Below are 17928 nucleotides of genomic sequence, written 5' to 3'. Positions count from 1 at the left end.
GGAAAACTTAGTGTACATGGAGTCTATTTGTATCACAGTCCAGGAACCCTGAGTTTAAGAAACCTGGATCTTTTGGAGCTTCTAGCAAATGTGCCTAAAGTTTGTCCCAAAGGGAGAGAAAATCTTTATTATACCCTTCAGGAAACAAGTCTGCGCTCTGCCTCGGATGGAGATGTTATTTCTGTCTTCAAAGCTGTCTGCTATTAAAAACATCCATGAAAACATAGTTTGCCAAAAGCATCCAATGCCTCTTGTTTAGCTCATCTGCAGAAATTTAAGAGAGTCATTGCAAGTATTGTCTCCCAACAGAATATAAATCTCCAAAATCAGTGTCTGCTATGTCTTTATATTGTGAACATGTTGGCAAAAGGAATAGTGCCTTTAAGATATGTTGTTGCAATTATTAGTACTGACATCACACTCCCTGAGTCTGCAATGAAGTTCTTCATAGGACAGTACTAGTACTTGCATTATAATCCTATTAAGGATCCGTGGACTTGACTCCCTCTTGCGATACCTGCATTTCGCTGCTAAACAAACACTGGCTTGTCCTTTAGTTATTACAGGTGGTTTCCTGCATCTGTTTCTTTCCAAAGGAATCCCTGAGTCAAGGAATAGATCTGATCCCTTGAACACATACTATGAGGGGAAGGTGGGATGAGGATCTTCAGGAAACCAGCCTACTTCAGGAGTCAGAATGTGAATAGGTAAAATACATTTCTAACATCATTGAGATATATTCTCCAGCCCGAGTCCATAAAATTTTTTAAAAATAGGCTATTAGGTAGACAAAATGAAACTATCTGACTTTGGTTCATATATTAAAACCCCTTCTTCCACAAATGAAAATCCTCTATTGCTCAAAAGGATTCCTCAGATATCTAAGTTCATTATTAAATCTTAATTATTTGTGACATTAGAGAAGTTGCATTCTACTACTTACATTCTTTGATCTGTGCTTCTTTAATTCTTCTTTATTATAGATAGAGATCTAAGTTAAGTCACCAGGAGTAACATGGGCAAATGTCACATTATTTACCATAACTATAACTTTAAAAAAAAACTTGATCCAGTAGTTTTTATTTTCACTACTACTAGCTCTATCTTTACCAGCATTCTGTTTGAAAAGAAGTCAGATCTGAAAAAGCATGTTGGTTTCCTAGAAAAGTCCATAAATGGAATAAAAATATTAAAATCAGATAGTTTTTTAAAAGTGGTCATTGAACCTAGTGCTTTAATGGAAAAGCAATAATTTACCATTATGGTAATTTTCAGGATTTGCAACACCAATTCAGTAGAAAAATGAAGAAAATTAGTAGACTGCATGATGATTATGCTGGCTTTCTTTTATATCTCTGTTCATATGACCTGCTGAATAAATGATTATAAATTTAGTTAATGATTATACTGGAACACAAGTTGATAGGTTTGGCTCTATGTCCCCACCCAAATCTCATCTGGAATTGTAATTGCCATAATCCCCATGCACTAAGGGAGAGAGCAGGTGGGAGGTGATTGGATCATGGGGTGTTTTTTCCCCATGCCATTCTCATGATAGTGAGTGAGTTCCTACAAGATCTGATGGTTTTATAAGGCAGTTTTCCCTGCTCTTGCTGGCTCTCTCTTGCCTGCCACTATGTAAGATGTGCCTCTTCCCCTTCCACCCTGATTGTAAGTTTTCTGAGGTCTCCCCAGCCATGCAGAACTGTGAGTCAATTAAACCTCTTTCTTTTATTAATTACCCAGTCTCAAGTATGTCTTTATAGCAGTGTGAAAACTGACTAATACACAAATCTTCCCTTTTTTTCATTCTACTAACCTAGCAACAGTTAAATAAATAGAACGCTCTCCATACCAAGGACAATGCTTGATATATAGGCGAGTTTTTAAAAAATCGCTATTTTTAACATTGATATTTGAAAAAGTTAATATGAAGTGTTACAGGACAAAAGTAGATCAAAATATTATTTCTTTAGGTTGAAGTGAGGATGTGTTTTTCCCTTCTGTGAGGGAGAATTTATCTCTACATTTAAAGAAAAACAGTATCATCTAATTTTTTATTATAAAATATGGTTTAATACAATAACAATTTAGTGGCAAGAAGAAGAAAATATGTAGCTTATGTTGCTCCAACTCTTAATCCCTTTATTCATCCAGTCCACAAATATTAACTAAGTTAATGTTTACAACTTCGGAGGTTCTCAAATTTACGTACTTGTAAGTTGTTTAAGCTTAGGCAAACCAGGGTAATTTTTTATGTTTTAGACTCCTCATATGTAAAATGTGGTTAAAATAGTACCTACGTCATATGATTGATTTTAGAATAAATTAAATCAACATATATGTAGAACTTACAGTGGCAACTAGATCATATAAAAAACTCAGTAGTATTTGGCTATTGTTACGTTTATCATTTTTACTCCTTTTTTGGAGTACTGTTATGGTCTACTCACTAACTAGAAATTCTAGTTTCTTTTCCTCTCCCCTCTTTTTTCTTTTCACCTGCTGTTTTCATCAAAGTAACCTGTCTAAAGCACAATTCAGATCTTTCTTGCTCAAAACCCTTCAATACCTCTTACAAATTTCAACCACTACAATTTGACACCAATCTAGTCCCTCCACATTTATTTCATAAAACTGCCCTTGCCTACTTTACAAGGTGTAAAAATAGGAATAGTTAGAGTTCTGAGCTCTCTTGATGTCATGCATTTCCTCATGCTTTCTGGGTATTTCACTTGAGAGTTCTCCAACTACCAATAGTTGGCTGAAATCTTTTATCCTCCAAGTTTTATTTTAGAATGAAACTTCCCCGGAAAGTATTTCTGATTCTCACAACTAAACATAAACTCACAACTAGAAAAATATAATCTATCTGTCTTTTGAGCCCCCCACAATACTTTCCTAGTATTTTTCCCATATAAATTCCTAGCTTACTTTTTTTGTTTTCTCTGTGAAATGGTGTGCCCCTCTGTTGCTGAGGCTGGAGTGCAGTAGCTTGATCATGGCTCACTGCAGTCTCAAATTCCTGGGCTCAAGCAAGCCTCCCACCTCAGCACCCTGAGTAGCTTGGACTATAGGCATGTACCACCACACCTGGCTAATTATGTATTCACTAACATATCTAACATATATTAATATATATTAGTATAGTACATATTGTAATAATAGTAATCATTGGTATATTTATTATACCTATTATATTTACATGTGTGTATATAAATAAATATACATAGAGAGAATATACTCCTCCAAATGTGCCTACTAAATTTTGCTGACATTCTACAAACTGCCAAAGGAGCAATTCTTAAAACACTGAAAATAACAATGAGATCTTTTAATTGAGTTCAAATAGGCTTTGAGAGAATTATTTCAGTCTAGTATCGTCAAACCCAACTACTTGTACCTATGATGGTGATTTTGTTTTGTTTTTAATGTTTCTGCCCCTTACATAAACTTCCTAAAAACACATTTAACCTATAACATTATTTTAGTCTTTAAGCTCTTCTTTGTAGAACCCACAGGGGTCTTCTGAGGGATACAGAAGCAATCTTACGTAAGGCCTAGAAGCAGTTCTGAGGGAGGGAGATACCTAACCACAGGAGCCTAGTTCACCTTGAAAATGGACTCTGAAGAGCTGTAACTCTGCATCCCAAAGAAAATATCCCCAGGGCCTCATTGCTGCCTATCCCCAAATTGTGCTATACACATGCAAGATTCAGTACTACATGGTGAGAATGGAAGCTTTCAGAAGTGTGAGAACTGATGATCAAAGTGAGCTGATGGCACTGGGGGAAGGACACATTTTCAAAGCAGGCAAAAGCAACCAGTGCAAATTATACCTTAGAGGATCTAGAGTTCAAACGATCTTTACTTTAATGGCAAGTGAGGAGACAGTACTTTTGAAAAATAATTTTCTTTTTCACATATACCTTTATTATCTTTAAATTAATGTAAAAGTCATGATATAGCTATTTGGAAATAATAGTATTTCTATGACCTCTAAAATCTGGACAGTAAAAGAGTCAGCATTCTCTTTTTTAGAAGACATCTTTTAGGACTCAAACGTGGTTGAGAATGCATGAGAATACAATTGTGTGATTCTTCTTTAAAGCCATTCTTTGTGTTTGGTGCTGAAAAAGTAACAAACTTGCTAAGGGATGTATAATGCTATCATGGTGTATTGCATAATAATCTTCATGGATTGGCTTTTAATCTTATGCTGTAACTTCAGCGCACCACATAGCTATTCTGACATCTACTACCAAGTCCATCACTAACAATTGCACAGAAATCTAGGACACTGTTCAACAGCCATTTTCTCTAAAGGGCCAGATGGTAAATATTTCATGCTTTGCAGGACATATTGTCTTTATTGCAACTACTCAAGTCTGCCATTGTAGTTCCAAACCAGCTATGTGCAATATGTAAGTAAATAGTTGTGCTCCAAACAAAACAAAATAAAACTAACAAACAAAAAACAGGTAGTGAGCCAGATTTGGCCAGGCCATACTTTATCAACTATTAGTCTAAAACATTCTTTTAGTGTTATAGCTACAAATTGAAGAGTGTTTTTAGGATAAAAGAACCCCTGTTTATCTGCGTTTTATTTTCCTTCTTGCATTTTATTCAATCATCTTACACTCTAGTCAAAAGGATTTACTTATTGTTATCCTTGCTCTGTTTGTATTTTCTAGCATGTGAAACATCAATCCTGCCAGAAATTCCTCTCTTAACATATTCTTGCCCAGAAATCTCATTTGTGTTTCAAAGACCAACACTAAACTTGCTTTTTTTTCACTTTTGTCTTCTTCAGTTGTGTTATTCTTCCTCTTATTTCTTAAAGCAATGTGTCTGCAGATTCTTTAAAACCCTCTCATTTCATTCTCTGCAATATTGTTGTTTATCAACGTGTATTTAGATGAATTAATTCACTTCAGACTTCTTCCCTTTTCAAATTGACCAGCACAGTGTTTTCTATAAAATGTTCAATAAATAGTTATTCTGCTAATAATTGCCTTAATAACCACTTATATTTGGAAGGGGAAAGAAAAACATTTAAGGTAAATGTCATGGGATCAATTTGGCTAGAAAACTCCAAGTAAATCATGAGTCACTTAGCATTATTTCCATATTACTTTTATAACAGCGCCTACCCATATTGAGGACTTCCAAACTTGGCTGAGAGCCTTGGACACTTGATACCATATTTTTGATACCATATTTTAAAATAAGAAATTGTTATAATGTATCAAAGTTGATTCATCTGTTTTATGAAATCATTTAATTTCCCTTGTAAAATTGAAGGGAAATATCATGTAAATATGTAAACAGCTTTTAAAACAAATAAGGATGATTGCTTTCTAATGGCATCTAACTTACTAAGTTTGTGTTTTATTAGCATTTCAATATAATCAGAGATAATTGTATTCTTTGAGAATACGTCACCAGACATTAGAAAATTGCAAATTATCAAATAAATATTACTCGCTCCCATTTAATATGTATATTCACCAACAAATTAATCGTTTTTTTCTCCTTAATTTTTTACTCAATAGGAGAGACTCAATTTTCAATAAATACATTTTAAAAAAGAAAATCATGAAAGTCAAGTACAGATAATATTTTCATGAAAATGCTTATTCTTACATCTTTTTTTCGAAAATTTTCTTATTTATCATTTTTTCCTTTTTATTTTTTTCCTAAAAATTATCCTAGTTCTCATAGCATTTTACTGTTATGAAGACTCACCTACGTTTACATAGAGCTTTATTTTTTGCCCCTCATTTGGAAATGAGATATCCCTTTCTGTCCTGGGGTCTTTTAGGTTTAAATGATTGTTCTGAGAGAGAATCACTGAGAGCTGCAAGGGACAAGGCAGGGTCAACGGGAGGCTGCAATAATGAGAATTAGACATAAGTCTTTATTCTGGATCATAAATCAGGTCTTAAAATACCAGATAAGAGTTCAGAATAATACCCAGAAGGCAGAATTTTAAACACAAGCTGAAACTGCCATTGCAAAAATTCTAACTAAGAAAATTATGGCAGTGAAAGAGATCGGACCTAACAAACTCCATCTTGTTTCTAACCTTTAAGCTGTCCTTGTTCATTCCTGGGCATAGGCCGAACTAACCTAGGGAATGAATTTAGTTTATGGTTTGACTCTGAAACAAAATTGATAATAGCCCTTTCCTGAAAAGACCCCCTTCTCGCTTTGGGACCAGTCTGCCTTTGTAGGACTAACACATTAGCTACAACATTCGAAATTACTGTTTAGGGCTCGTGCAGCCTCTGGCTGCAAGTCCTAACCTCCTCAAATTGTTCCTGGGGATAACATCACTATTGTAAAACCTAAGATCAGTGCTTGAGATATTTTGCAGACCCTGCACTCTGATGGATCACCTGACATCACTCTGGTAATCTGACTCAACCAGTTCTGCAATACCACCCAGGAAGAGAAGATAACAAGAAAATCTCACTTCCACTGCTCCTGTGATTCCATCTCTAACCTGAGCTCTCCACACTTCCCAACACCTACCTGCCAAATTATCTTTAAAAACTCAGATCCCTGTATGCTAGGAGAGGCTGATTTGAATCATAATAAAACTCCGGCCTCCCACATAGCCAGCTCTGCATGAATTACTCTTTCTCCATTGCAATTCCCTGTCTTGATAAATCAGCTCTGTCTAGGCAGCGAGCAAGGTGAACCCATTGGGTGGTTACAAATTCAAGTTGTCTTAGAATATTTATAAGTCTTGAATCTACAAAGTCAGCCCAGCTATAATGGGAACTATTTATTTAAGTTAAATTAGCTTCTCTGGATTCAAGTTACCAAAACAAAATTGATGAAGTGGAAGTAGAAAAAAGGAATTTATTTTAAGGAAATAGAGGCTAGCTCTTAGTTGTTTTTTAAGATTTGAAGTTAATACTAGAGATTGTTGAAGCTTTTGGATGTTATTGTAAGTTTCTGGACTTCATGAAGACCACAGAGCTTCTGGATCCTTTTAAATTGAAGATAATTAGATAGAAAGCACTGATTAATCTTTGAAAGCTCTCGATTACTTAATTTCAGGGTCATAATTAAAGCAAAAAATATTTTCTAAGGAAGACTAAGCATAAACATCTTTGTGAAGAAATTCTTATGAATTCTAAATCTTAGTTTAACAGCAATATTGGTTCAATGGTTACAGAGCAATGAAACAGGAGAGAACATAATTTGAAATATATTGGAAAATATGGTTTTAATGGGTATTCAATCAATTTGAAAGCATAAGTTAATGAGTTAGAATGAGAATGAGCACAGCTTCTGAATAGAGCTATTTCAAGATAGTTTTATATGAAGAATAATACTCTTAGTTATCTAATTTAATTTCTGTAGCAGGAAATGAAAAGCCCTTGAGTAGACACCTGAGGGATATCTTAACTGCAGCCACCCCTATGTCTTCTTCTGGGAACTTCTGCTTTCTTTGTTTATCTTATTAATTTAGAGGCCAACCTGTTTGTAAAACCTAGGCCACAGTGGTCAGAAATAATTACCTGAATCTAGCTGGAGCAATTAGCCTTTTAATTTTTCAAATTAGAAAATGAGTTTAAGAGTTCTCTTCTTTGTGGTTTGGGTTCTTGGATGGAAAAAATAATTCAGGAATATAGGTTTTCTGAGATGTGAAAAAGAACCTGTCTTTAGTAAGAAAAATTTATTGCCAAAATGAAGAGAGCTGGAAATATGAAAATGGAGGTAAAATATGCAGCAACAGTTGAATCCTTGCTTATGGATAGTGTCAGAATGTGACCACATCCCTGCCCTTCCAGTGGTTTTGTGGTTTCACATTTTCTTGTTCAATGACACAATAAATAACTTTATATAATATTGTTTGAGTGTTCTTTCTACTTAACAATACTGTGTTCTCCTTTTCTTCTTCTTCATGTATTTGATGTATCTCTGTTAGGTTGTACGGATACAAAGAAGATTTTTTTACGGATCTTAATGTGTTATTGGAGACGTGGAATAAATATTCAAAGAGACTACTTCAGAACCTCTTTGGAAAATGGATGGAATAAACACTTAGTGTACTTGAGAGAGTATTGTAGTTATTTTTAGCTTCAGAGCTCTTTGGTCAATATGACTTAAATGTTTACATGAGTGTTTAAAGCAACTGACTAGGCTAATGTTTTTAAAATAAACATACTATCTTCTTCCCCTATCCCTCCTTCCTTCTGTACCTTGCTATCTTCTTTTTTTCCTTATTTCTTTCCTCTTTGCCTGAAAAAGTCAGTCTAAAAGGTATTCCTTAGGGGTGTCGAGTACGGTGGCTCTCCATATGGAGGAGGGAAGGCAGCAGGTTGGGTGAGGTTTGGAGCTGTATTAGAGTGAAGATGGACCCTGTTTGAGGAAGCGATGGCAACTGTGTCAGCCGGGTATTCAAAGTAAAGGCCTGAATGTGGTGAAAAGGCTGCCTCAGAAAAGAATATCTTCAATGCCAGTTGTCGACAGTGGAGTTCAGAGCTCAAGCAGAGTGAGCAGGGCATTTTAACAACCAGTTGCAAGGTGATTGAAACAGAGCAGGACGAAGAGTGGCCATGCAGGAATTTGGCGGCGGCTGCAAGAGTGAAAGTCCTGAGTAGGATGAAGAAGACATCAGTTTGTGTGTGCAGGTTGGGGAGGAGATGCAGGCAGTGATGGAAGATTGGTTATATTGGGAAGAAGGTGCATGTGATTAAATATATATATATGTATGAATGTATGTATATGTGTATATCATATATATGAATGTATCTGTATATATATGATATATACATCTATATGATATATACACCCATATATATATGCATGTATATATATGATATCAGAATATCAGAATCAGGTTTTTTACTGTGAGAGAAGAAAAATACAAACACGGAAAGGAAGAAACAAAAATTGACTCTTTGGTTTTTGATTCAAATTAGAAGTATCAGAGTGAATTTATGGATTGTGATAACTAAATTGATTGACAGAGAGAGATATACATGTAGATACACATATATATTCTCCAACTCTTTCCTCTAAGAAAGCCTAGGAAGAGTAACACCCCTATAGCAATGATCACACTTGCAAAGAAATCTTTGTTTCTAAGTCTTATTCTCCACTAAAGGCACCAAGGCTATGATAAATGGATAATTTCAGGATTGGAACAAGAAAAATATATGACTGGCCTAGAATAGTCTTGAAAGGGAACACACTGACCAAATCCAGAATAATTTGAACAGCAAATTAAGTCATAATAGGAATGAATTCAAAATCATTGAAGAAAGTAGAAAACCATGAGTCCTTATTGATTTGAAAAACAGTCACAAATAAATGGAAGAAGAGAAGCTCTTCCATGTTGTATAATCCTAACTACTAACTGTGTAAAAAAATGACAACATTAGAATAATCACGATGCAGAAATCATTATGGTAAAAATTAATTCAACCAAGAAAAATCTGTGGTGTTAAATCTAGTGGGTGTATGTTTGATCAGTACAGGAAATTTACGTAGTCTCAAAGTACCTCCTTACAAAATATTTACTAATTGAAAGGGAAAATAGGTTACCTAAAATGGAAGAACCTGGAAAATCGTATCTTAACACAAGTGATGAATGTTTACTCATTCATAATAGGACAAATTGAAATTATTTACCACGTGATATATTACAATGAATGGGACACAATATTATTTGTTTGATTTTCCTGCCTAATGTGAATAACTTGAATCAAATCATGAGGAAAACCATAATACAAATTGAAACATTTCACAAAATAAATGGCTTATCATCTTTAAAAGTATAAAAGTTATGAAAGTCAAGAATAGGGTGAAATCAAGGACAGAAAGAAATTAAAAACATATAACAATTAAATGCAGAAATAAACCTAATTGGCATGTTTTCCTATAAATGAGTTATTGGCACAATTTGAAAACTTAAACAGAATCTGCTGCTATTATTATAATAAAGCATCATATCAATTTCTTGGTTTTGATGTTTTATTATTGCTATGCAAGAATATATTTTTGCTCGTAGAAATGACACACTCAGATTTTCAGAGGCAGTGAAACATGATGTCATGGTAACTTCCAAATTAAAAAAGGAAAGGTTGTACTAGTTTTACAAACTTTCTAAATATCAAATCATTTCAAATGAAAGGAAATAAAAATAATGCAAGAAATAATGTTTTCTAAATAAACATAGTATTATCCTCATTTTTCCAGCTGCTGAACAAGGTATAGTACCAGGGACCAGGTTAACTCACCTGACTCAAACAACCATAAAGCCAGAGGAAATATATGAAATTGTAGCATCCAAGATATTTGGATGCTGGTCAATGAAAAATAGTGATCCCTGAGAGATGGAAACAAATGAGGTGAGTCTTATTTTTTGATGGCCCTAGCTCACTGTCTTAAAAAGATTTCCAAATTAAAGTGAAGGGCAGGCAACCCCAAGAGAAGTTAAATGGAAGAGATGGCGCTTTCCTGAATTCATGAAAAGAACAATCCAAAAGGATTAGAGAAACCATGCTCAGGCACGGGCCTGGAATAGTGCCTGCTATACCATAAAGGGCCAGGAATAGTGCCTGCTTCCAACAACCATGATGGGAAACCTCATAAGTCAGGGATATCAGTTAGACTACCAAAAAGGGTTTTGACTCACTATCGGGGAACCATAGACTGATTACAGCTGTAAGTTGGATTAAGCTTAAAAAAAAAAAAAGACCTGAAAAGATAAAATTGTTTGCAATTAATTTAACTGCATCTCATAACAAAACTCAAAATATTTATTTCAATGAAAAAATATTCTGTACCACAAATGTAACATATAGTTTTTGATCAAATGTTTAGCATTCGATCAAAAACTGTATCACATGGAAAGTAACAGGAAGAATCTCTATAATGACAAAAAATGATTCTATCTAAACTATAGTAGGTATGTAACTGATGATAGATTTAATAAGCAAGGAGATTAAAACAGTTATTATAACTATATTCTGCTTGTTGAAGATAAAGGTAAAATGCTGAACATATTAAGTGGACAATGAAGATATAAAAATGACCCAATTGAACTTAGAAGTAAAAACTAGTGTCTGAGAGGAAAAATACATTATTAGCAAGTACAGAATTGTAAATAAAACTAAAAGATTAATCTCACACTGTTATTCATATCTTTGATCTTTCCACTTTTTTTTCATCTTCACTATGCACTAGTTTCTGAGAGTAGTGTGTTAAATATTTGAAACTATTTCAGAACACTTGGTTTATTTGTTTTTCCCTGGAGCTCAGTCAGTTTATGCTTGATATATGATATTTTGTTATTTGCCTTTAGGTTGATGATGGTTTTATGTGCTTGTTTAGTTGTTTCTTTTACTATTTTCAATTTCATTATCTTTCACTGATTTTTATATGAAAAAATATTATTACCTGTAACAATTAGAAACTCAGGATTTTTTTCTTTCATGTTTGCTATTTTTATCCTATATTATAAATTTTCAATTTTCCAGTTTTATTCCTCGGATTTTTTTTTTCTTTTGACAAAACTATTCAACATATTGGTAAATCTTTTTAAACTAAAATGAGAGACTTCTGTTTTACCTAACAAATTTGTTTGTTCTGTATTTACTGTAAGTGCTGGCATACGAGTTCTTACTTTTGATCACTGTTTCTGCTTCTTCCTTGTTTCCTTATCTATTGGCTGGCTGTAGTTTCATCTGTCTTAAAATCTATATAATTTTTTCTTGATTATTGATCTTGATCATTGCTTTATTTATTGACTGATTTTTTTAAGACAGGGTCTCGCTTTGTCACTAAGGCTGAAGTGTAGTGGCATGATCACTCAGCTTACCACACAGCCTCATCCTCCCAGACTCAAGCAATCCTCTCATCCCAGCCTCCCAAGTAGCTAGGGCTACAGATATGTACTACCCCACTCAGCTAAATTTTTAATTTTTTATAGAGATGAGTTTCTCTATGTTGCCCAGGCTGATCTCAAACTCCTGGGCTCAAACAATCCACCAGCCTTGGCCTCCCAAAGTGCTGGGATTACAAACATGAGCCACTGTACCAGCCCGATTATTTCTCTTAATTTAACACTTATAGTTATACTTACACACTAATTTGTTATCCTTATCAATATATATATTGTACAACAATATGGTTACTAGAACATGTTCTCATTTTGCCTATCACTACCATACTGATATTATCCACATTTTGTTTTCTAGGTTATTGTGGAATGTCTTGCTTTGGAATGAGTCTTTTAGACAGCAGTTAAGTGTTCATAAACCCTTTGATTAACCTTCAATCCCATATCTCTATTAACATTTCTCGAATTTAGGTTTTTTTTTTCTTGAGACGGAGTCTCTCTGTGTCACCAGGCTGGAGTGCAGTGGTGCGATCTTGGCTCACTGGAATTTAGCTATTTTAAAACTACATTCAAGAGTATTTTCAAAATGAGTTTCTGTTTGCTAATCATTCAGATGTCTAATATAACCGATGATGTTTTTTATTATTAAACCGTCATCCTTAAACAAGAATGTGGTTAGTTATAAAATTATAGGTTAAAAATTCTCTGCATTCATATATTGACCAGGGTAGGGAATGTATGTTAGTATAATAAACTACCCTGAAATTTCACAATAAATTTTATTGCTTGGTCTCACTACAGTCTGAAGTAGATCAAGCTGTACTCCCAAGCATCCTTCTCAAAACAGTGACTTTAAAATCTAAGATCTAGAGAATAGGAAACTACTTTTTTACTGAAGTAGTCCATGAACGAAGAAGGATGTTAAACATTTAGTAAGTGGTCAAAAAATATCTATTGCATTAATTTAATGGTGAATGAAAATTAAATTAACAATAACTTATTGTATATTTAAAAATAACTTGGCCAGGCATGGTAGCTTATACCTGAAATCCTAACGCTTGGGAGGGCAAGGTGGGAGGATCATTTGAGCCCAGCAGTTGCAGACCAGCCTGGGCAACATAAGAAGCCCCCATCTCTACAAATTTTTTTTTTTAATTAGCCAAGTGTAGTGGTGTGTGCCTGTCCTTCCAGCTCTTAGGGAGGCTGAGGTGGGAGGATTGCTTGAGCCCAGGAGGTCAAGGCTGCAGTAAGCCGTGATTGCACCACTGCACTCTAGCATGGGTGGCAGAGTGAGACCTTGCCTCAAAAAATAAAAAAGTAAATAATAAAAAATAATGAAAAGTGGAATTGGAATGTGTTTAATACAAAAAAAAAAGACAAAGGTTTGAGGCAATGAATACCCCAATTACCCTGATTTGATCATTTCCCATTGTATGCCTTTATCAAAACATCACATGTACCCCATGCATATATTCAACTACCAGGTACTCAAAAATAATTAAAATTTTTTAAAGTAAATAAAAATATGAATAGAAAAATATAAAAAGTTTTTAGAGTCACAAGTCCCATGGAGGGAATAAATATTTATAACATAGTATGTGGTTTGTTTAATTTATCAAAATATGCTGTAGGAGTTGCTGTAAGAATTTCTTCTAATTCAGAGTACAATTAGTTTACATCTTTCTCTGTGTGTGACTAGATGCCCAGACACATAATTATGTGATCTTTTTCTTAATAACGTGAGAAAAGTTTCAAAAAACTTGTTAATTGAATGTTAGATGAGAACAATAGGGACTATAGAGTAAATGAATCTTATTATTTTCAAGTTATCTATCACTCCCCTTTTCTTTACCACTTCTTTCTCTAACTGTTCTCCATAGTTGTGGTAATATTTACTCTGAGTTTGCTCAATATAAAAAATGAGACTTATTTAGTCATTTGCTGTTATGGAATCAGTCCTCTTTACTTTTGTGTTATAAATTCAACTGTAATTTTTAAAGTAATATGCCAGTTCATACAATGTATATTTACATCAATAAATTCATTTGGCTATAGACATTGGACTATCTTACAAAAAGTCACAATCTTAATAACTAGAACCCTTATTGCTTACTTACAGTTGTAATGAAAGTTCATAACATAAAGAGACAGAAAATATAATTATATTTTCTAAGAATTATTTTTACTCAGCATCTAATTAATAAGTCAACACCCGATGTCATTAAGTCATTGTTCAAGATAGCACTAGTATGCCCTATTGAGGTACCTTTTCCTTCTTATACTTCTGACCCTAATCCCCAAATTGATGTTCCTTTCTCAAGGTGAATTTTCTGACATGTCATTAATTATTTTTCCATTTTGTTTAATCTTATTACCTGTGGTAGTTTGTCACATCTTTTGAATTTAGACACATGTGGTTGCTTGCTAGAGGGACTAAAACACATCAGGAATCTCACTTTTCTTGACAACTACATTATGTCACCTCTAGCATTGGCGTGTTTTACATTTTCATGTTTTTTTCTGATTTGATTGACACATTGCCTACAAATTGCAATAGCTCTTGAATATATTTTCTTGATTATACCCTCAAGAACTCCACCCCCTATAAGTGAGTATGCTCTGATTTTCAGAAGCAAATATTCTTGTAATTAAAAGAACACTCTGTTTTCCTTATTTAGCAGTGTCAAGGAATAGTTACTTATTTAGGATTAGAACTCTAAATTTTATTGGCTTATAAATACCATCATTCAGGTGATATTTGGAGTAAAAAATTTCCCCATTCTGTAGCATTTAGCTTTTAATTTATCCCAAAACCCATAGTATGCATTAAATGTCTATTGTGTAAGAATTACTGACTATAAGTCTTTTTTTTAAAAGGTGTATCTGAAAGAAACTTAATTAATACACTGAATTCACCTAGCAACATGCTGGGTTTACACCATAAATCATTTTCCAGAAGATAGCAAGGTGAAATGGAGACTACTTTAAAAATAACAGTTTGGCAATTTCTTTACAGATATGAAAATATAACTCTTGCCTTTCACCTTGAGACAGAGAGCCTGTCTAATAAAGGATGTGGATTCAAATAATTTGACCAAATAAAAAAATTATCTTGATCTCTATGCTAGTTTCCTAGGGGGCCCAAATATCTTACCACAAAACAACAGAAATTTATTCTTTTATTCTGTAGGCAAGTTCAAAGTCAAGGTGCATTCAAGGTCATGCTCCCTTTGTAGGCTCTAGGGATGATTCTTTCCTTGCCTTTTCCTAGCTTCTGTTGGCTCTTAAGAATCCTTGCATTGCAGGACTTGCTTCTGCATCATGCCAATCTCTACTTTCATCTTCAAATGACCTTTTCTCTGTGTCTCTATCTCTTGAATATTCACCTTCTTTATTTTATAAAGATGTGGTCAGTAGATTTAGAACCCACACTAATCCAGAGTGACCTCTTCTTAAGTAAGTACACTTGCAAAGACTCTGTTTCCAAATAAAGTCATATTCTGGGGTTCTAGGTAGACATGAATTTTGGGAAGATACTAATCAACTAATTATAGTCTCTACGAAGCAGATAAAATATAAGAAAACATTTCAAGCAAGTAAAGAATCTTACAGATAAACCATTTTTTAAAAGGTAATATCAACTCAATCATTCAATTGTCATAAATTCCTAGTAAGACTAGTACACCTACCTGCACCAGACTTACCTACACTGACTATCACAGCACACAAGGGACAGCCCAGTACTCCATGTGCTTTTTCTGAGACCGCCCCTTCCTTAGTGTTGATACTATAAGACTATTAATTGCAAACTAGCCACTGACAGGACAAATCATAAAAAAGAAGTTGTAATTAGAGCTGATTACCCACTCACTTCTAAGAGAATATCATCACAAATCCCATCTGGATTGTATCCCCACCTCACTCACTTATTACTGGGTATATACTCAAAAGATTATAAATCATTCTACTATAAAGACACATGCACAAGTATGTTTATTGCAGCACTGTTCACAATAGCAAAGACTTGAAACCAACCCAAATGTCCATCAATGATAGACTGGATAAAGAATATGTGGCACTTGGCCGGGCGCGGTGGCTCACGCCTGTAATCTCAACACTTTGGGAGGCTGAGACGGGCGGATCACGAGGTCAGGAGATCGAGACCATCCTGGCCAATACAGTGAAACCCAATCGCTACTAAAAATACAAAAAATTAGCCAAGCGTGGTGGTGGTTGCCTGTAGTCCCAGCTACTTGGGAGGCTGAGGCAGGAGAAAGGCATGAACCCAGGAGGCAGAGGTTATAGTGAGCCAAGATCGTGCCACTATACTCCAGCCTGGGTGACAGAGCGAGACTCTTCTCAAAAAAAAAAAGAAAGAAAAAGAAAAAAAGAAAATGTGGGTGGCACTTATACACCATGGAATACTACACAGCCATAAAAAAAGGATGATTTCATGTCCTTTGCAGGGACATGGATGAATCTAGAAACCATCATTCTCAGCAAACTAACACAAGAATAGAAAACCAAACACTGCATGTTCTCATTCATAAGTGGGAGTTGAACAATGAGAACACATGGACACAGGGAGGGGAACATCACACACTGTGGCCTGTCAGGGGTTGGGGGGATAGCATTAGGAGAAATACCTAAGATAGATGATGGGTTGGTGGATGCAGCAAGCCACCATGGCATGTGTATACGTATGTAACAAACCTGTATGTGCTGCACATGTATCCCAGAACTTAAAAGTATATTAAAAAAAAGAAAACAAAAAAATACGGTCATTTTATAATTTGGTTTCCAAATCAGGGCAAGAGGGTGAAATAATAGTTATTGAAGATGGTAATGTGGAAGGAGGGTGAAGGACGAGAAATTACTTCGTGGCTACAATGTACAGTATTTAGGTGATGATTACTTTAAAAGCTCAGACTTCACTACTACACAATATGTCCATGTAACAACACTGCACTTGTTCCCCTTAAATTTATACCAAAAAAAAAAAAAAACAATGCAAGGAAACACTGTTAAAAATTACATTGAGACCACAGACATAGAAGAAGGTAGGAATCCGCCTGTTCTACCAATAATTGTGACTCATTGGGACTTTGTTCCCAAGTCTCTACTTAGGCACTGAACTAAATACATGTGGGATTCCATTTTTCTCATTTTTCAAACCCTTGCAATGTGCCCTCTCAAACTTACATGGGCTATCACTGATAAAATGTAATATTCCCAACCTCTGTCTTAGTGTTGCTGTCACCAGCTTGTTCTATCTCAAACCTGGCTGCAACCCCATCCAACAGAGACTATACTGACATTTCTTCTAGTAAGGATGTTGAAGTTGAGGTAGGTGTCTTCCTTCTTTTCCCTTGAAAACTTCTTTGCTTGAAAATGCCATTCACTTAACAAGACACGACCTCACACTACACCACTGATACATCCTATGCTTTGTTGGTTATCCAATAACCTCCAAGTCATTCCCCATCCTTTCTTGAAAATTTTATTATTTAGTTCACTATTTCCCTCTCCAGCACTACTTCTGTGGCAATTTTAGTGACTAAAAATTTCAACGGTATTCTCCACCTCCACCCTTGTTATTCAGTACTTTGGGTTTACTACTGCTGACAATATTAACTTTCACCTCTTGACAGCCACCCCTCCCACATGAGACATCACTGTTATCCATGAAAATCTCAGTTTTTAGCACCCACTATCAAATCATCACCACCTATCTGTCCAGTTTATTATTGGGTTATCATAGAGGGGAGTCAACCATCCCTGTGTACTAGACTATTCTTATTAGCATACAAACATGCTGTCATATTTCTCACTTAAAGAAGAAAAACAATTACTACATCCACCTCCAGCTCTGTCTCCTAATCTAGTTCATGTTGCAATACAAACACAACTCACTAGAAGTGTTGTCTACAATCTCTGCCCAATTGCCCTCTGTAGTCACCACATTACACTTTCTTTCTTTTTTCTTTTCTTTTTTTTTTTTTTTTTTTTTTTTGAGACGGAGTCTCGCTATGTCGCCCGGGCTGGAGTGCAGTGGTGCGATC

The sequence above is a fragment of the Pan troglodytes genome, chromosome 9 (assembly GCF_028858775.2).
Source record: "Pan troglodytes isolate AG18354 chromosome 9, NHGRI_mPanTro3-v2.0_pri, whole genome shotgun sequence".
Taxonomy (NCBI): domain Eukaryota; kingdom Metazoa; phylum Chordata; class Mammalia; order Primates; family Hominidae; genus Pan; species Pan troglodytes.
This window is presented reverse-complemented; position numbering follows the sequence as displayed.